At 46.0% G+C, this 16,716-nt stretch overlaps 1 pseudogene; it reads left to right on the plus strand.

The window, feature by feature from the left end:
• Positions 1-11,933: 11,933 nt before the first annotated feature.
• LOC128774090 (immunoglobulin heavy variable 3-23-like) lies at positions 11,934-14,962 on the plus strand (annotated as a pseudogene).
• Positions 14,963-16,716: the final 1,754 nt, after the last annotated feature.

The raw sequence follows: 16,716 nt of genomic DNA on the forward strand, positions 1-16,716 counted from the left end.
GACAAGAACCTGATCTCAGGACCCACTGTGGAGACTTCCGGCGGAGGAGGGCATGCATCCATGCTGATAAGAACCGGTTTCGTCAGGACCCGCTGTGGAGGATTCGGGAGGACCCGGGCCGGCGTCCACACAGACAAGGACCCGGTCTCCTCAGGACCCACTGTAGAGGATTCAGAGGGACGTGGCCCTGTGTCCACACTGACAAGAACTCAGTCTCCACAGGACCCGCTGTGGAGGATTTGGGAAGACGAGGGCCCGCGTCCACACCGACAAGAACCCGGTCTCCTCAGGACCCACTGTAGAGGATTCAGAGGGACGTGGCCCTGCGTCCACACTGACAAGAACGCAGTCTCCACAGGACCCGCTGAGGATTCGGGAAGACGAGGGCCCGCGTCCAAACCGACAAGAACCCGGTCTCCTCAGGTCCCGCTGTGGAGACTTCAGGGAGACGAGGGCCCGTGTCCACACCGACAACAACCCGGTTTCGTCAGGATCCGCTGTGGAGGATTCGGGAGGACCTGGACCGGTGTCCACACAGACAAGAACCCAGTCTCCTCAGGACCCACTGTGGAGGATTCAGGGGGACGTGGCCCTGCGTCCACACTGGGGGACGTGGCCCCGCGTCCACACTGACAAGAACCCGGTCTCCTAGGGCCCACTGTGGAGGATTCAGAGGGACGTGGCCCTGCGTCCACACTGACAAGAACCCGGACTCCTCAGGACCCGCAGTGGAGGATTCAGGGGGACGTGGCCCCGCATCCACACTGACAAGAATCCGGTCTCGTAGGGCCCACTGTGGAGGATTCAGGGGACGTGGCCCCGCGTCCACACTGACAACAACCCGGTCTCCTCAGGACCCACTGTGGAGGATACAGGGGGACGTGGCCCTGCGTCCACACTGGGGGACGTGGCCCCGCGTCCACACTGACAAGAACCCGGTCTCCTAGGGCCCACTGTGGAGGATTCAGGGGGACGTGGCCCCGCGTCCACACTGACAACAACCCGGTCTCCTCAGGACCCACTGTGGAGGATTCAGGGGGACGTGGCCCTGCGTCCACACTGACAACAACCCGGTCTCCTAGGGCCCACTGTGGAGGATTCAGGGGGACGTGGCCCTGCGTCCACACTGACAACAACCCGGTCTCCTAGGGCCCACTGTGGAGGATTCAGGGGGACGTGGCCCCGCGTCCACACTGACAACAACCCGGTCCCCTCAGCTCCCGCCAAGGGAGGAGCAGGCGAGGAGAAAGCCAGGCCCCGGGAAGAGGAGCTTCCGGAACCTGGAGGCTGAGGGGGGCGCTGTTCGCCAGACCCTGGGGGGAAAGGACCCTGCGCGGCTTCGTGCGCGGTGACACTGTGTCCCCCGCGGGGCTTACCTCACCGGCGCCGGGCGGCGGGGCCGCGCGGCCGTGTTCCTGCTCCGCGCCCACTCGGTTCCCGCCGCTGCCTCATGCGGTTCGCGGTCCAGGAGCGGGCTCCCCTGGCGGAGCTCGCACTCCCGCCGCTCTGGCCTCGCGGGTCCCTTCGGCCTCCGCGCGGGGCGGGGTGTCCCTCCCGAGTCTGCGACGGCGCCGTGGGGACTTCTGTGCGACACCCCGGAGCTGCAGATGGCTCCGGGCAGGACAGACGTGCTCACAGGGGCGGTTCCTCCGCGGCCAGGAGCACAGAGCAGCTCTCCGCCCCCGTGCGTCTTCCTGCGTTTCTGTCCCCAGTGCCCTGTCCTGGGACAGCAGGCCTGCCACCTCCTTGCTCAGATTTCCTCTGGGGCACGTCGTTCCTTCCGCCGCGCTTGCAAATGGCACCGTCTCTTCCTTTCTCTTTCCGACGGGTCGTCAGGAGCGTGCAGACGTGCACGTGGTGTGTGTGTGTGCTGCTCTCCTATCCTGCGAGTGTCCTCGTTGCTCCTTCCGTTGCCCTTGGAAATAACCCGCCAGTTATGTTACCAGCCAAAGTGGGTTTCTTCAGGAGTAGCGGAGAATTGCCATCCGGGCCCAGCAAGCTGTGGCAAAACCGCGGCCGAGCGGGGAGCACACGGAGAGGAGCGCTGTTTCGCGGAGAAGAGGAAGTTGGGAGCGTGGTTTTGAAGCGAAGTCCGCAGGAGGAAAGCAGGGCTGCAGGGCGAGCAGGCGCCTCCCGGGCCCAGCTGCAGGCGCGGTGGGTTTCCTGCAGGGGCCGCAGGGCAAGGCTTCCCCTGGTGGGGCCTGAGCCTGGGGCTTCTCTCCGCGGAGGGTTCTAATCTTGGGTCTGTAGCGGTGGGTTGTTCCCCAGCCTGACCCTGGGTGGTGGGCTCCGCCTTCCAGCCTCCCCTCCCCGCCTCCCGAGTCCACTTCCGGGAGATGTCCCTTCATTGGTTTTCGCAGTTCTAACAGCTTCTTAGTGGCGTCTTGCGGACAACCGGAATTCCAAATCCCACTGCTTCCGCTGCACCCAAGACACGTGGCCACCAATAGACCCCTCCCACGTGCCTCTGGCTCACGTGCTGCCTCCTGCAGGGCCCGTGGCCTCTCCGCCTGGGTGAGCTGGGTCTGGGCGTGGGCCTACGTCACAGCGTTTGACCCCTCTCTTGCTTCTATCGTGTGGGGCTGACACTGTTGTTTGGAGGAGCACCTTACTCTGTGATTTCAGACGTGCAGTGCACGTGTCACGGCAGCGCAAATACGCTTTACCTGGACGCTCGTTTCTTTGCCGCGTTTGCCACTTCACATGAGATACTTTGGTGCGTTTTACCCCAAACAGGGACACCCTCCCGAGAAACCACCACAGAACCCCAAATGAGGAAATCCCTGCGTTTCCACATTAGACCCCAGACCACAGGCCCACTTCAAGTGTCCCCACCTGCCCCACTGTGAAATGTCTTTTCCCATTCTGATCTGGCTTCTTTTGGGGAAGTGCTCCTGAGACTTTCCCCTATCTGTGTAACCTGGGGGGATTTAAAGAGCAAGGTGGTTCCTGGGGCTCCTGGGGTCTCAGTCTGCTAAACGCCGAGTTCACATCAGGTCGTGATCTTGAAGTTGATGGGTAGGAGCACCTGCTTCTGGCTGTGTGCTAACAGCTCAGAGCCTACAGATGGCTTGAGATTCTGTGTCTCCCTCTTGCTAACCCCTCCCCCTATCATGACCTGTCTCTGTCTCTCTTTTTCAACAATAAATAATAAATGTTAAAAAAAAAAAAAAAGAGCAAGATGGTTCCTGAGTGGCCTTTTCTGGATGGCTTCTGTCACTGAGGATGTTTTCTGCATTCACCCATGTTGTGACGTGTATCAGTCCTTCCTTTTTAAATTCTGATTGAATGTATGTAACATAACACTTACCACGTAAGTCACTTTAAGCATAAAGTTGTCTGGCATTAACTGCATTCACACTGTTGTACATCCATCTCCAGAACGTTGTCATGTTCCCCTAGGGAAACTCTGTATCTATTAAACCCTAAATCCCAATTCCCCTTTCCCCTCGGCCCCTACAGCCACATTCTACTTGGTGTCTCTGAGTATGACTTTTCTGGACACCTCACTTAAGTGGAACCATAGTGTATTTTCCTTCTGTCACTGGCTCATTTCACTCAGCATAATGACTGCCAAGTTCAGTCGGTGTGCAGGTGTGTGTCAGAACTCTCTTCCTTTTGAAGGCTGAATTATATTCCATTGTGTATATACTACATTTTGTTTATTTACTCACCTGTGAATAGTTACTTGGGTTGCTTCCATCTTTTGGCTGTTGTGAAGAAGCTGCTATGAATACGGGAACATGAATACCTGCTCAAGGCTTTGCTTTAAATTTCCAGATGTAAGTGCAGATGTGGAGTTCTGTGATAGCTTTCTGAGAAACCAGTATTCTCTACAGCCACAACATTTTACTTTATTTCTTTGTATGACAGAATAATATCCCTGTTTAAGGGTCTGCCCCAGGTTGTTTATCCATTCACACACCGATAGGCATTTGCATAGTTTCTACAATGTGGCTATTGTGAACAGTACTGCTATGTATGTGCACATACACTTTGTTTAAACAACTGTTTTCAATTCTTCGAGATATACATCTAGGAGTAGTATTGTTGGGCCATATGGTAATTCTATGTTTTTATCTTTTTTAGGGGGGGGAATTGTCAAACTCTTTTACACATAGTCTCCACCATTTTACATTTCCACAAGCAAGGTTGAAGGGTTCCAATTTCTCAACATCTTTACCAACATTTGTGATTTTATAGTTGTATTGATTAGAGCATTTTTAGTGCGTGTAAAAGGGTATCTCACTGTGGTTCTAATCTCCATTTCCATAAGGACTATTGATGTTTAATATCTTTTCAAGTGGTATTCACCATTTGTATGATTGCACTGGGGAAAGATATATCCAAATCCTTTGTCCATACTAAAAATTGGGTTGTCTTTTTGTTGATGAGTTGTAAAAACTCTTTATACATTCTGCATAACACGCTCTTACCAGACAAATACTGTGCAAATATTGTCTTCCATTACTCTTTGTCTTTTCACTTTGGGGATAGCATCTTCTGGTGTACAAAGGTTTCTAATGTTGAGAAAACTAAATTTATCTACTTTTCTTTCCTTGCTTGTGCTTTGGTGTCATCTCTAACAGCATTGCTAAACCCAATGGTCATGAAGATTTATCTCGATATATTGCTTCCAGAGGTCATAATTTTACATTTAAACTGTTGATCCATTTTGATTTGATGTTTGTATATGGTGTGAGATATGGACGCAATTTCATTCCTCTGCACATGGATAGCCAGCTGTCTAGCACCCTTTATTAAAAAGACCATTTGCTCCCCAATGTCATGTTGTCTGCTCCTGTCAAAATTCAGTTGACCAAAGATGAAGGGGATTATTTCTGGGTTCTCCATTAAATATCACTGACCTGTACGTATCTTTATTTTGTAGTGTTTATTTATTTTTGAGACAGAGAACACGCGAGGCCCAGAGATAAAGGGAGAGATAGGAAACTGATTGGTGTGCAAAGGAAAGGGTTTGGATAGACCTGAGAAGGATACATTTCTTTGACCTGTGGTTACTCGGGTGTCCTGTAACTTGATTATGTTCATCTAAACTCATAGAATCTTATAATAAACATGGTCATTTACCATATTTAACTTACTTCTGTAAATATCTCATTACTTTGATTATTAGATAAAATTTTATAAAATTATTTCTATAAATACTTATGTCTTCACACTCTGTATTGTGTTCCTTCTTAGCTTGGTGGTTGTCTGATGACCATATAGAGTAGATAGATAGGATGGACCAGTTGTGTAGGGGGGACAGATTTAGTTCAGTTCATGAAAGTGACAGTTTCTAAGGCAAGACTGTGGGGTCAAGGGGCTGAGATGGGGTGCAAAATAATAACATCATGGGAATGAACTCAAGGCTATTGTGGAGAGAGTCTGTCATGTTTTACCTATACAGTTCTTTCCTCAATGCGAATTATTATTAGGAGACCTGCCAACCTAACAAACTGTTGTTAAATCCACAGGAAATGAATGGAAGAGTCCAGAAGGAAGCTGGCAGGTGGTGCAGGCAGGGAGGGAGCCTGGTGGGCAGAAGCCTGGTGGTTGAGCAAGGGCCTGGAAGGAGCTGTAAATGTTAACCAGAGGGACGATGGTCCAGATCCAGGACAGAGCTCTTTTCCCTGCACACCCCAGAGCTCAGGACATCCTGGGAAGGGAGACCCTGGGAACAAATGGGAATGGAAGTCAAAGCCCCAGAGGGAAGAGGAATCTACAAGCAGGCATGTGTTACCCCATGTGGAAGCTGTATTCACAAAATATTGATGTCATGATTATTTATTTTGTATATCTAAAGTTGGTGTCAAATATTCTTTTCCGTATGAAATTATGGTCTTTTAAAAAATATTGCCAATAGTGGGTAATTTCATTATAATACATTCATAATGATTTGAATCCTCTATAATGACTTTAATATAACATAAAAGTATTATCTATCATCTATCTACCCTCTATCATCCATCACCTATCCACTTATCATCTATCTACTATCTAGCATTCTGATCTCTATTTGAAGTCTATTCAGCTAACTCAGCATTTATCCTCTTGGCACATGCCTTCAGGACTAGGAACACATTTTCTGCAATTTCTTTAGGCTCCGGATTTTTAGATTCCAATGATGTCCAGGTCAGGCAATCCATTTTCATTAATGTGGTTGTTTTAGTGCCATTAACTTCTTATCTCAGATACTGATGGTCTCTGTCCATATCAGTGAAGAGTCCCCCACTTTTCTGTGACATCTGTGCCTCCTCCCTGAGTTAATAGCCCCTTGTGTTGGATGGGGATTTCTCAGGAGATGGAGACACCAGCCATGCATGGGAATCATATCTGCAGGTGACAGAAAGGTGTCCACGTCTTGGTGTCTGTGCACTTAAAGATGTCGGCACTGCTTCCAAGCTTTGCAGATGACTGAGGAAGCAAACCCCCTCAGCAGAGAACCATCAAGATCAGAAGTCTCCAGATGTGCCCATGCTTTGCAGGTGGTTGTCAGGTGAGGTTAATACATCAGTGTGGAAACTAAAAGAACTATGATCCTGGGAACAAGTGTCCTTTGCTTGTTATATTTACACCAGACTGGACATCAATATAGATTTTTCCTATACAGTTATGTGTGGAATGACTGTTAAAATTGAATGTATTTAAAGACTTGATTTGGAAAGTTTTCTGGAGAAAGTATGGATCCCTTCAAATATCTTTCGGACAGATAGAGTATAGTGAATTGTGATCCACTCATTTGTTCAGTATCTGATCAGGAAGGTGAGGCCATCACTTGACCTGCCTCCAACACAATTCATAGACCAAGTGTTGTCTTGACCGAGGACCAACAAGCCTGCGGATCCACAAAGAGATGCCCACAGGTGGACCTGGAAGGACCAGGGGAGCCTGACTCAATTTTTGTCCACTTATCAGGACATGCTCCCTCCCACACAGGCAAACTTCTCAAGATCTAGAGTAAACTCCAATCTCGGGGAGTGGGAGCCCACACTGCTCTCTCCTCAGACAGTGCTGAAGTCCCTAAGGAAGGCAGAACTGTATTCGAGAAACAGAAGAGACTGTAGGGCCTTCCTTGTGCCTGGTGAGAGGTCCCAAAGGTGAGGGTTTCAGATGTCAGATGTGGGATGATGGGAATGGTTGTGACTGCTGGTGACTGGCCCAGGCTGAGTCTCCTTGTCCCCAGGGGTCCTGTCCCAGGTGCAGCTGCAGGGGTTGTGCCCAACTGGTGAGTGCCTTGCACACTCTGCACCTCACTAGCAGCATCTTGGGGTTCTCGATCTCAACCAGTAATTTCTGGTGGAATTGGATCCACCGACCCCAGCAGAGTGGATGCAGTGGATGGTTCACATATTATCATATATTCTATATCACATACTAGGGTCCAGACCACAAGAGCCACATGTCCAAGAGTTAGGCAGTTTGTTAGGCAAGAGGAAGAGGGATGAAGCAGGTGCTGGCCACCCCCTTGGAGGTTCCCCCAGGATTAACAGCCACACAATCAGAACCCCCTCTAAGGGTGAACAGGACAGGATAGGCCTAGCCACAGAGCTGGCTCAAACACCACAAAGGACTTCTGAGAGCTGAGCATCGGCCCAAAAATTGCGATTTGCCCTGAGGTTACCTAAAAGTCACGAGGGGGCATTCAGGACAACAGGGGTAACTGAGATCTCCTGGGGTGCTCAGGTTACCAGGGGGAGCTGAGGACACCAGGATCGCTCAGTTCTGCATGGAGCACTCAGACCTCCAGGGGGATGCTCAGGTCTCCATAGGGCATTGAGGTCACTAGCTGCCACTCAGTTCACCTGGGGGCACTCAGGTCATCAGGAACACACAGGACACCAGGAGCCACGTAGGGAACCTGGAGGTTCACAGGTCTCCAGGGGGCACCCAAGATCTCAGAATTCATATCCAGAACCAGAGTTACAGGGTCAGGTTTCCTGTGAAGCATCTTTCTCATCAGGCCCTGCAAACTTCAACCTGACCAGCAAACAGTACACACTGTTTCCTAAACCATTTACAAACACAGATGTCTTCTAACATTTAGAGTGAACAGTCATATAGTAGTGCCGACCTTGACAGAGACCAAGCTCGGGGATAAATTAACTCTCATATGATCAGACCTGTGCCTCACAAGTACACGGGCCACCATTTAAAATAGATGTAAGCGATTTTCAAAGAGAGGAGACTGACTCATTCAAGTGATCTAAACTTAATATATTTGAGCAGCTCCTCTCTCCTTTTATTTTCCTTAAGGTTTTCCTTTGATGCCCATGAAGAGAGAGCATGAGTAAAGACTCTTGTATTTGTCGCAACCCCACAGCTTCTTCATCAACTCCACGACTTTCTCTCAAGGATTCTCAGTATATACACGTTCCTGTGAGAGAAAAGAGTAGTTTCTACCCTTCACTCCTTTTGTTCTCCATCCAGTTCAGGAAGCCTGAGACAACCAGTGGGCAGGCACACTGAGTCAAGTCTTACAAAACGGTCAGCCAGGGGTCCATTCTACTGAAGTAGTTAAGGAATCATCCACTGGATCCATCTGTCTCTGCACCTGCCTCTCCACAGAACATGAGGCCCAGACCTTCCTCACACTCAGCTGGACATGAAGTCAACTGTATGGGAGCAGATTAGGAACTCAGTTTAGTGGGTTATTTCGCCACAGTTTTCCATAGTAGCTACACGATGTTGCACTCCCATCAAGTGAATTCTAGGATTGCCTGTTCTCCACATCCTCAACAACACTTGAGATGTTCTCGTTGTGTTTGCCTTATTTTATAATAGCCTTGCTATCAGTTGTAAGGTGATATCTCAGTGGATCGGGGGTGGAATTCTCTGATGATTAGTGATGATGAACAGCAAGTCATATGCTGGATGGACATTTTTTCAACCTTAATAGCAAAATGGATATTTACATGTTTGACCCAAATTTTAATCAGGTGATGCGTTTATTATTATAATTGTGATTTTTGCTATTGATGTTAAGGAGTCCCTCCTGTATTTTCGATATTAACTCCTTTTCAATATTTTTAATGTAATGTCTCCCATTTCATAGACTGCCTTCTCACCCTGCTACTGTTTGATTTGCCCCCTTTCTAGTTTGATGCAGTCCCCCTTGTCTGCCATGGTTCTCTGTGATTTTGCTTTTGTATCAAATAAATCATTGTCAAGAGAATGTCATGATGGTTATCCTGTGTGTTTTCTTCGAAGGCATTTTGGGTCAGCTGTTCTGCTTAACCTTTAATCCATTTTGAGATTTTTTTGTGTTGACGTATATGTATGATGCAAGAGTACGGCCAAATGTCATTATTTTGCACGTGTATATCAACACCATATTTTAATGTTTCTTTTATTTTTGAGGGAGAGAGACAGATCATGATCAGGGGAGGCACAGGGATAGAGGCAGACACAGAATCAGGCTCTGAGCTGTCAGCACAGAGCCTGATGTGGGGCTCAAACCCACAAATCATGACAACAATACGTGACTGGAAGTTGGATGCTTAGCTGACTGAGCCACCCAGGCGCCCCTAGTCAACACCGTGTTTAAGAGACACAATCCTTTCCCCACTGTGCATTGTTGGAAATCTCATGGAGGATTTGCTGACTGCATCTGCACAATTCTACATCTTGGCTCCGTAATGAGCTCCACTGGTCTATATGCCTCATTTCATGCCAGCAGTACACTGTTGGAGCTAATGTATCTCTGCAATATATTTAGAAGGAAGAAGTGTTCTCCTTCTTCCAGGTTCTCTCCTCTTCATGATTTTTTTTTACTTCCATGTGTTTTGTGGTTACATATGAATTAGTATATTTTTCACATTCCTTTAAAAAAAAGGCATTGGTATTTTCATTGCGATAAAAAGATAAATATAAAATTAACATAAAAAGATACAGCAGAGAAAAAAAGACTATCACAAATACAGAAAACAAATCAACTTCATTAAAATTTGAATTTGGAAAGATAAGTGAAATTTAAAAAACATAGGTAGCCTAGGGAAATAGGTAAGATTCAAACAAATGCGATCGGAACTGAAAAAGGAGACATAACTGAACTAAACACATGAAAAGGATCATAAAGGAAAAACTTAGATATTTATAGGTCGATAATTAGATCACCAAGAACAAATTACACATTTTCTAGCATTATATGATCCACCAATACTCTTTCATGCAAAATACAGAGGAACAAAACAAAAATTAGTAAGAAGATATCCTTAATATAAACCTTCACCCTCCAAAAAAAACCAAGGCTTTATTAAAATTCCACCATATTTCAAGAATAATTAATGCCAATACTTCTCAAACTATTACAAATTGCTGATGAAAAAGACCACTCCCAGATGCACTTTATGAGGACACCTTTACGCTCACAACAAAGCCAGAGAAACACACCACAAGAAGGGAAACTACAGGCCAGTGTCTCAGATACACATACATGCAAAATTCCTTGATTAAGTCCGAGCCTACTGAATTCAACAGCACACTGAAAGGATCACACATGATAATCCAGTGTGATGCATCCCTGAGATGCAAGTTTCCTTCAACATACACAAATGCAAAAATGTGATGTCCTCCATTAACAGAGGGAATGATTAAACCAAAGCCATCCTTAATTTATTCATAACATCATTAGAGAAAGTTTTTTCATGAACAAAAAACACATGTTCATCATTTAAAAATAACTCAATTAAAAAGGAGAAGGAAATTACCTCCACATGATCATGGCCACTATGAAAGCCCACACCTGACAGCATATTGAACATAAAATACTAAAACCATTTCTGCCATATCAGGAGCCAGGAAATGATGCTCATCCCCAACATAAGTATTCCACATGATAACGTGAAGAATAACTATGCTGCCTCAAACCATATCATCGTGTCACAGTCCTTATTTGGATGAAAGTCACGGGAGAAACAGCCAGTCCAAGGACTCTCAGACCCTCCTTTGTCCCTTGACAGCAGGATATAAATCTCCCTTGGGAAACTCCCCTTCCCTGTACCAGAAGGGGAGAACCATCCTTAGCACCAGAATAAGGAACTCAGGGACAAGAAAGTTGTGCAAACAAACCTAGTTATTTGTTGACTAATTAAATACCCCAAAACCACACCTTTGCCTTGACTCTTGCCAAATCCAATATTTCGTTGTCTGAAAGTCACAAGTGCCACCTGCTTTGTTCATTGTCTGGGTGTCATATTATTAGCAAGCCCAGGCACTTGCACAATTAAATTTATTCTTCCCTTTAGATCAGTCTTATGTCAATTGAATCCTTACACCAGGTGAAAACCCAGAAGAAAAGAAGGGAAAGGCATTCTTCTCCTACAACTGGAAGAAGTACCCACAAACTTTGGCAATAAGAAGAAATAAAAGACATTTAAATCAGTAAGGAGGAAGGAAAATTATTTGTTTGCAGATGACATGATCTTAAACATAACAAAACCCTAGAGATACCAGAAAAAATATTAGAACCAGTTTTTTAAAATGAGGAAAAGTGCAGGATGCACAATGAGCACAATGAACAAAGAAAATAAATAAAAATAAGCCACCTATGATTCTACACACCAGCATGGAAATATATTGAAAACAAGTAACAAAATTATACAACTGAAAATGGCACAGAATAAAGTACCTGGGATTAAACTTCATAAATTATGTAAAATAATTGTAGAGCGAAAATGACCTTGGTTGATGAAAGACATGTAAAAATGCACGAGTTCCGCAAACATACCTGTGCTCACTGATTAGAATTATTCATATTGTCACAGCACCATCCACACAAACTAATGTAGAAGTGCATCCCTAAACCTGCCATTCACTTTGAAAGAATCAAATCTAAGTCTGCAGTGTGATATATATGTGAGAGGACATGCAAATAGGGCCCTCTCTGTGCTGATAAAACCAGCCCAGCCCGACCGTGCAGCTCGGAGAGGAGCCCCAGCTCCAGGGGTCCCAGGTGTTCCCATTCTGTGATCAGGACAGAACACAGACACCTCACCATGGAGTTTGTGCTGGGCTGGGTTTTCCTTGTTGCTCTTTTAAAAGGTAATTCACGGTGAATGGGAGACACTGAGTATGTGAGTGGACATGACTGAGAAAGAGTGGATGTGTGACAGTTTCCTGACCAACATGTCTTGCGTCTGCAGGTGTCCAGTGTGACGTGCAGCTGGTGGACTCTGGGGGAGACCTGGTGAAGCCTGGGGGGTCCCTGAGACTCACCGTTGTAGCCTCTGGATTCACCTTCAGTAGCAACAGCAAGGACTGAGTCTGCCAGGCTCCAGGGAAGGGGCTGCAGTGGGTCTGACGGATTGATACTGATGGAGGCGGCACGTACTTCGCATATTCCGTGAAGGGCCGATTCACCATCTCCATAGACAAGGCCAAGAACACACTGTATCTGCAGATGAACCTGAGGGCCGAAGACATGGCCACATATTACTGTGCAAGAGACTGGGTGAGGGGACCTCGCTGGGAGCCCACACACAAACCTCCCTGCAGGAGGGGATCAGCACCACCAGGGGGCGCACACTATGCACAATTCTGCGTTGTGTTGCCAGGAGCAGGTGCATTTGGAGGATACAGGCAGGTTTCCTGTCAGGGTCTGGGGTTTCCTCTCAACACAGCAGTTCCTGGACACAGGATTCTGTGCTTACCTATTAACTTTCTGAATTAGCAACTGTGTTGTCATAGGAAAACTGCACTAACATGCACAAAGACACAGTTGTTTGCATTGCTTACTCCTGTCCCTCAACATGAGTGAATTACAGATTTCCTGAGGCACAACAGCTGAACCATTACAGGAGTCCCAAATGCACTCCCTGTGCAGCCAGGACCACAGGATCCCACAGCTCCCCATTAACTTCACCCAGCCCTTGTCCCAATCAAACAACGTGAGACTTCCCTCCTGGCACTTGCTACTCAGGACGTTAAATGAGCTACAGCTTTATTCAATTCCTCTAAACAAGAGATAAATCATCTCCATGTATTAGTCTGGATTCTCCTGAGGAACAGAACCCAAAGCACATTGGTTTCCATGACTAAAGAGGTTCGGAAGTCCCATGATCTACTGTCACAAGCTGGAGACCCAGGAAAACCAGTGGTGTAATAGGTCTGATTCTAAACTAGGGTCTAGCCTCAGAACGTAGGGATCTGATGATATAACACTCATAACAAGGGCCAGAGGGGACCACTGTTCCAGTTCACACAAGCACATCGGAAGTAAAAATGAGGGAATTCTTCCTCCCTCTGCCTCAGATTCTATTCACAACCTTAATGGAATGCGTGATGCCCAGACAGAAACCATGGAAGGAAATGCCAGTCTCTTCTGGAAACACATCACAGACATCCACAGAAACAGTGGTGAATCTGGGCACCCATGACTCAGTCCAGATAACCCATAAAGTTAATCATGACAAGTCAACTTCCTGTAAACGTGGAGCTCAAAGACTGAAGACTTGAATTTAAATTAAAAATAAAACAAGAAAATTAAATACATACATATATGAACTATTGGCACTACCTCAAAATAGCACGCTTCTGCACAGTGAGGGAAAAAATCAACAAAAGTAAAAGGCAAACTATGGAATGGAAGAAGATATTTGTAAATGACATATCCTCAGGGTTAGTATTCAAACTATGTAAATGCTTTTAAATTATTTTCACATTATCAGTAGAGAGTGTGTCCATGCAGTTCAGCATACTGTCATGTGAGAAGTAAAATTCGTGTCTTCCACTTTTGTTTTGTGTTAGGATCTCACTGAACATGAGACCAACACTCTTCACAAAATTTGAACCGTACAGTACAGTACTGTTAATTACAGGGGTAATGTTGTGGAGACCCCTCTAGAACTTAATCATCTTGCATAACAGAAAATCATAGCCCTTGAGATCTACTCCACATTGCCCCATCCTGCCAGCCCCTGACAACTGCCATTCCACTCTCCATTTTATTGTTATCAAATCCCAAATTCAGCTGAGTATTTCTGGAAAGGTCAATGTTCAAAGTTTTAGTTTTGGTGGGGAAAGAAGTTGAGCTTTATTTAGGAGACCAGCCACCCGGAGCTAAGGCAGACTCTTCTCCAAAAGCCAACTCTGAGGGTTTGTGCCCAACCCAGAGGATTTTAAAGGGCTAGACAGTACTTAAACAAGGGAGTTCCATGGTGGATACCATTTTCAATCATGTGCGTCCTCCATAGTGCAAGCTGCCAAGGTAACCTCAACTCCCCTGCATCTATCTCCACCTGAGGAGAGAAACTCACAGGCATGGGAGAGGACTGCCAGAGGCCAGGAAAGAACCACAATAAGGGATTAGAGGGGAAATCCCCTGGGGCTCACACATGTTCAGCAGTACTTTCTGTTCTCACCAGATGGCATAAGAAAATACTAAAATACAACTTTGTACTTCACCAATAATGACACAGAATACTGGGAAATGTTTCCTCAGTCAACACAGAGGAAGCTTCAAACCAAAAACCAAAAGGATCAAATGGCTTGCAAACTAATAGCCAACCAGAATAAGACATGTAACATTACAAAGCGATGTTTTTCAATACGTACAAAGGTAAAATTGACAGTCTACCTCCATATCCCATGGAAGTAGGAAGCATTGGTCTCCATAATGAGGAAAAGCAGTCATCCAGAGAAAGTGACCCAGCAGTACCACAGGACATGGAATTGGTAGGGAAGTTCAGTGTGTTATAATTGCATATCCCGTATCCAAGTAGAAGGAGAAAAGATGGAATGTGTTGAATAGAGCCGTGTTTCTGGGTCCAAGTCCCTACCCATGTCCATGTGAGCACTGTTGACCATGGCCCACCTGACTCTCCCACATCCACCCCAGGTGAACTGATGAGCAGGGTCACCCAATGCCACACCCTGTGACTGTTACCTAACCCCACAGGTGGCCCCGAGGTGTAGGGTGCTGGCCACCTGGTACAGCCCTCTGTTCTGTCTGATGGTCTAGACCTGGTTTTGCTGAGGATCCTCCATTTATCCATTCTCACTGGCAGATGTCCCTGAGCAGGGGCATGAGGCTGGCAGAGGACCAGGTCACCCTGAGGGCACCCCTCTTGCTGTTTGCGCTCTGGGCATTGCTGGCTCCTGTCCAAGGTTCTCAAGGTCGTCCCTCATGGCGCTACATCTCTTCTGAGGTGGTAATTCCCAAGAAGGAGTTGCACCACGGCAAGGGCGTTCAGATGCCTGGCTGGCTGTCCTATAGCCTGCATTTTGGGGGCAAGAGCCATGTTATCCACATGAGGCACAAGAAACTCTTTTGGTCCAGACAGTTGCTGATGATGACTCAGGATGATCAGGGAGCCTTGCAGATGGACTACCCCTTCATCCCTCCAGACTGTTACTACCTCGGCTACCTGGAGGAGATTCCTCTTTCCATGGTCACCATGGACACGTGCTATGGGGGCCTTGAAGGTATCATGAAGTTGGATGACCTTGCCTATGAAATCAGACCCCTCAGCCATTCCCAACGGTTTGAACACGTTGTTTCTCAGATAGTGGCAGACACCAATGCAACGGGACCTACTTATAACCTGGGATATAAGGAGGTTAGGAACCCCCTGTTCTCTCAAGCAAATATCAGTGCAGCCCCCAGGATCTCTAGTAAGTTGTATTCATCCCATCATGGGATTTTGAAAGGACTTGTTCTCGGTTCCAAAACAATGTATAGTGTGTTCAACAACGTGTCAAAATGTGCCCGATTCCTCATAAGGCTTGTTAGTTTGACTGACTCAATGCTTCAAGGGATTGATGTAAGGCACTATATTTGATGTAAGGCCCTCTTGCACTGTTGGTGGGATTGCAAACTGGTGCATCCTTTCTGGAAACTAGTGTGGATGTTCCTAAAAAATTGAAAATAGGTCTACCCTATGACCCAGCAATAGCACTGCTAGGAATTTACCCAAAGGATACAGGAGTGCTGATGCATAGGGGTACTTGTACCCCAATGTTTATAGCACCACTTTGAACAATAGCCAAATTATGGAAAGAGTCTAAATGTCCATCAACTTATGATTGGATAAAGGAATTGTGGTATCTATTCAAAATGGAATACTACCTGACATTGAGAAAGAATGAAATGTGGCCTTTTGTAGCAACATGGATGGATCTGGAGAGTGTTGTGCTGAGTGAAATTAGTCATATGGAGAAAGACAGATACCGTATGTTTTCACTCTTATTTGGATCCTGAGAAACTTGACCCAAGACCATGGGAAGGGGGAAAAAAAAAGTTGTAGGGAGGGAGTCAAACCATAACAGACTCTTAATAACTGAATAAACTGAGGGTTGATGGGGGTGGGAGGGTGGGGAGGGTGGGTGATGGGTATTGAGGAGGGCGCCTGTTGGGATGATCATTGGGTGTTGTATAGAAACCTATTTGACAATAAATTTCATATTTACAAAATAATCATATTTAATTGTCATTAGTATGTTTTTTTAGTTTTATGTACATTTTTTCAAATTCCCTTTTATTTCCATCATTTTACTTTAGTCTACTACAGTATATTCACTTTTTCAAATTATCAAATTATTTCTTTTTTTTCTTTTATCTTTATTGTCTTTTTCATTTCTTTACTTTTTTCTTAAATACACAACAAAAAATTCATAATTTTTATTAAAAATATTTTTATTTAATTTTTTCTACTATATACTTTACTTTTGTCTATATTATTTTCAAATTCTATTTTACTCCCATCTACCCATTTT

Source organism: Panthera pardus, unplaced genomic scaffold (assembly GCF_024362965.1).
Source record: "Panthera pardus isolate Hobbes unplaced genomic scaffold, ASM2436296v1 HiC_scaffold_285, whole genome shotgun sequence".
Lineage (NCBI taxonomy): Eukaryota > Metazoa > Chordata > Mammalia > Carnivora > Felidae > Panthera > Panthera pardus.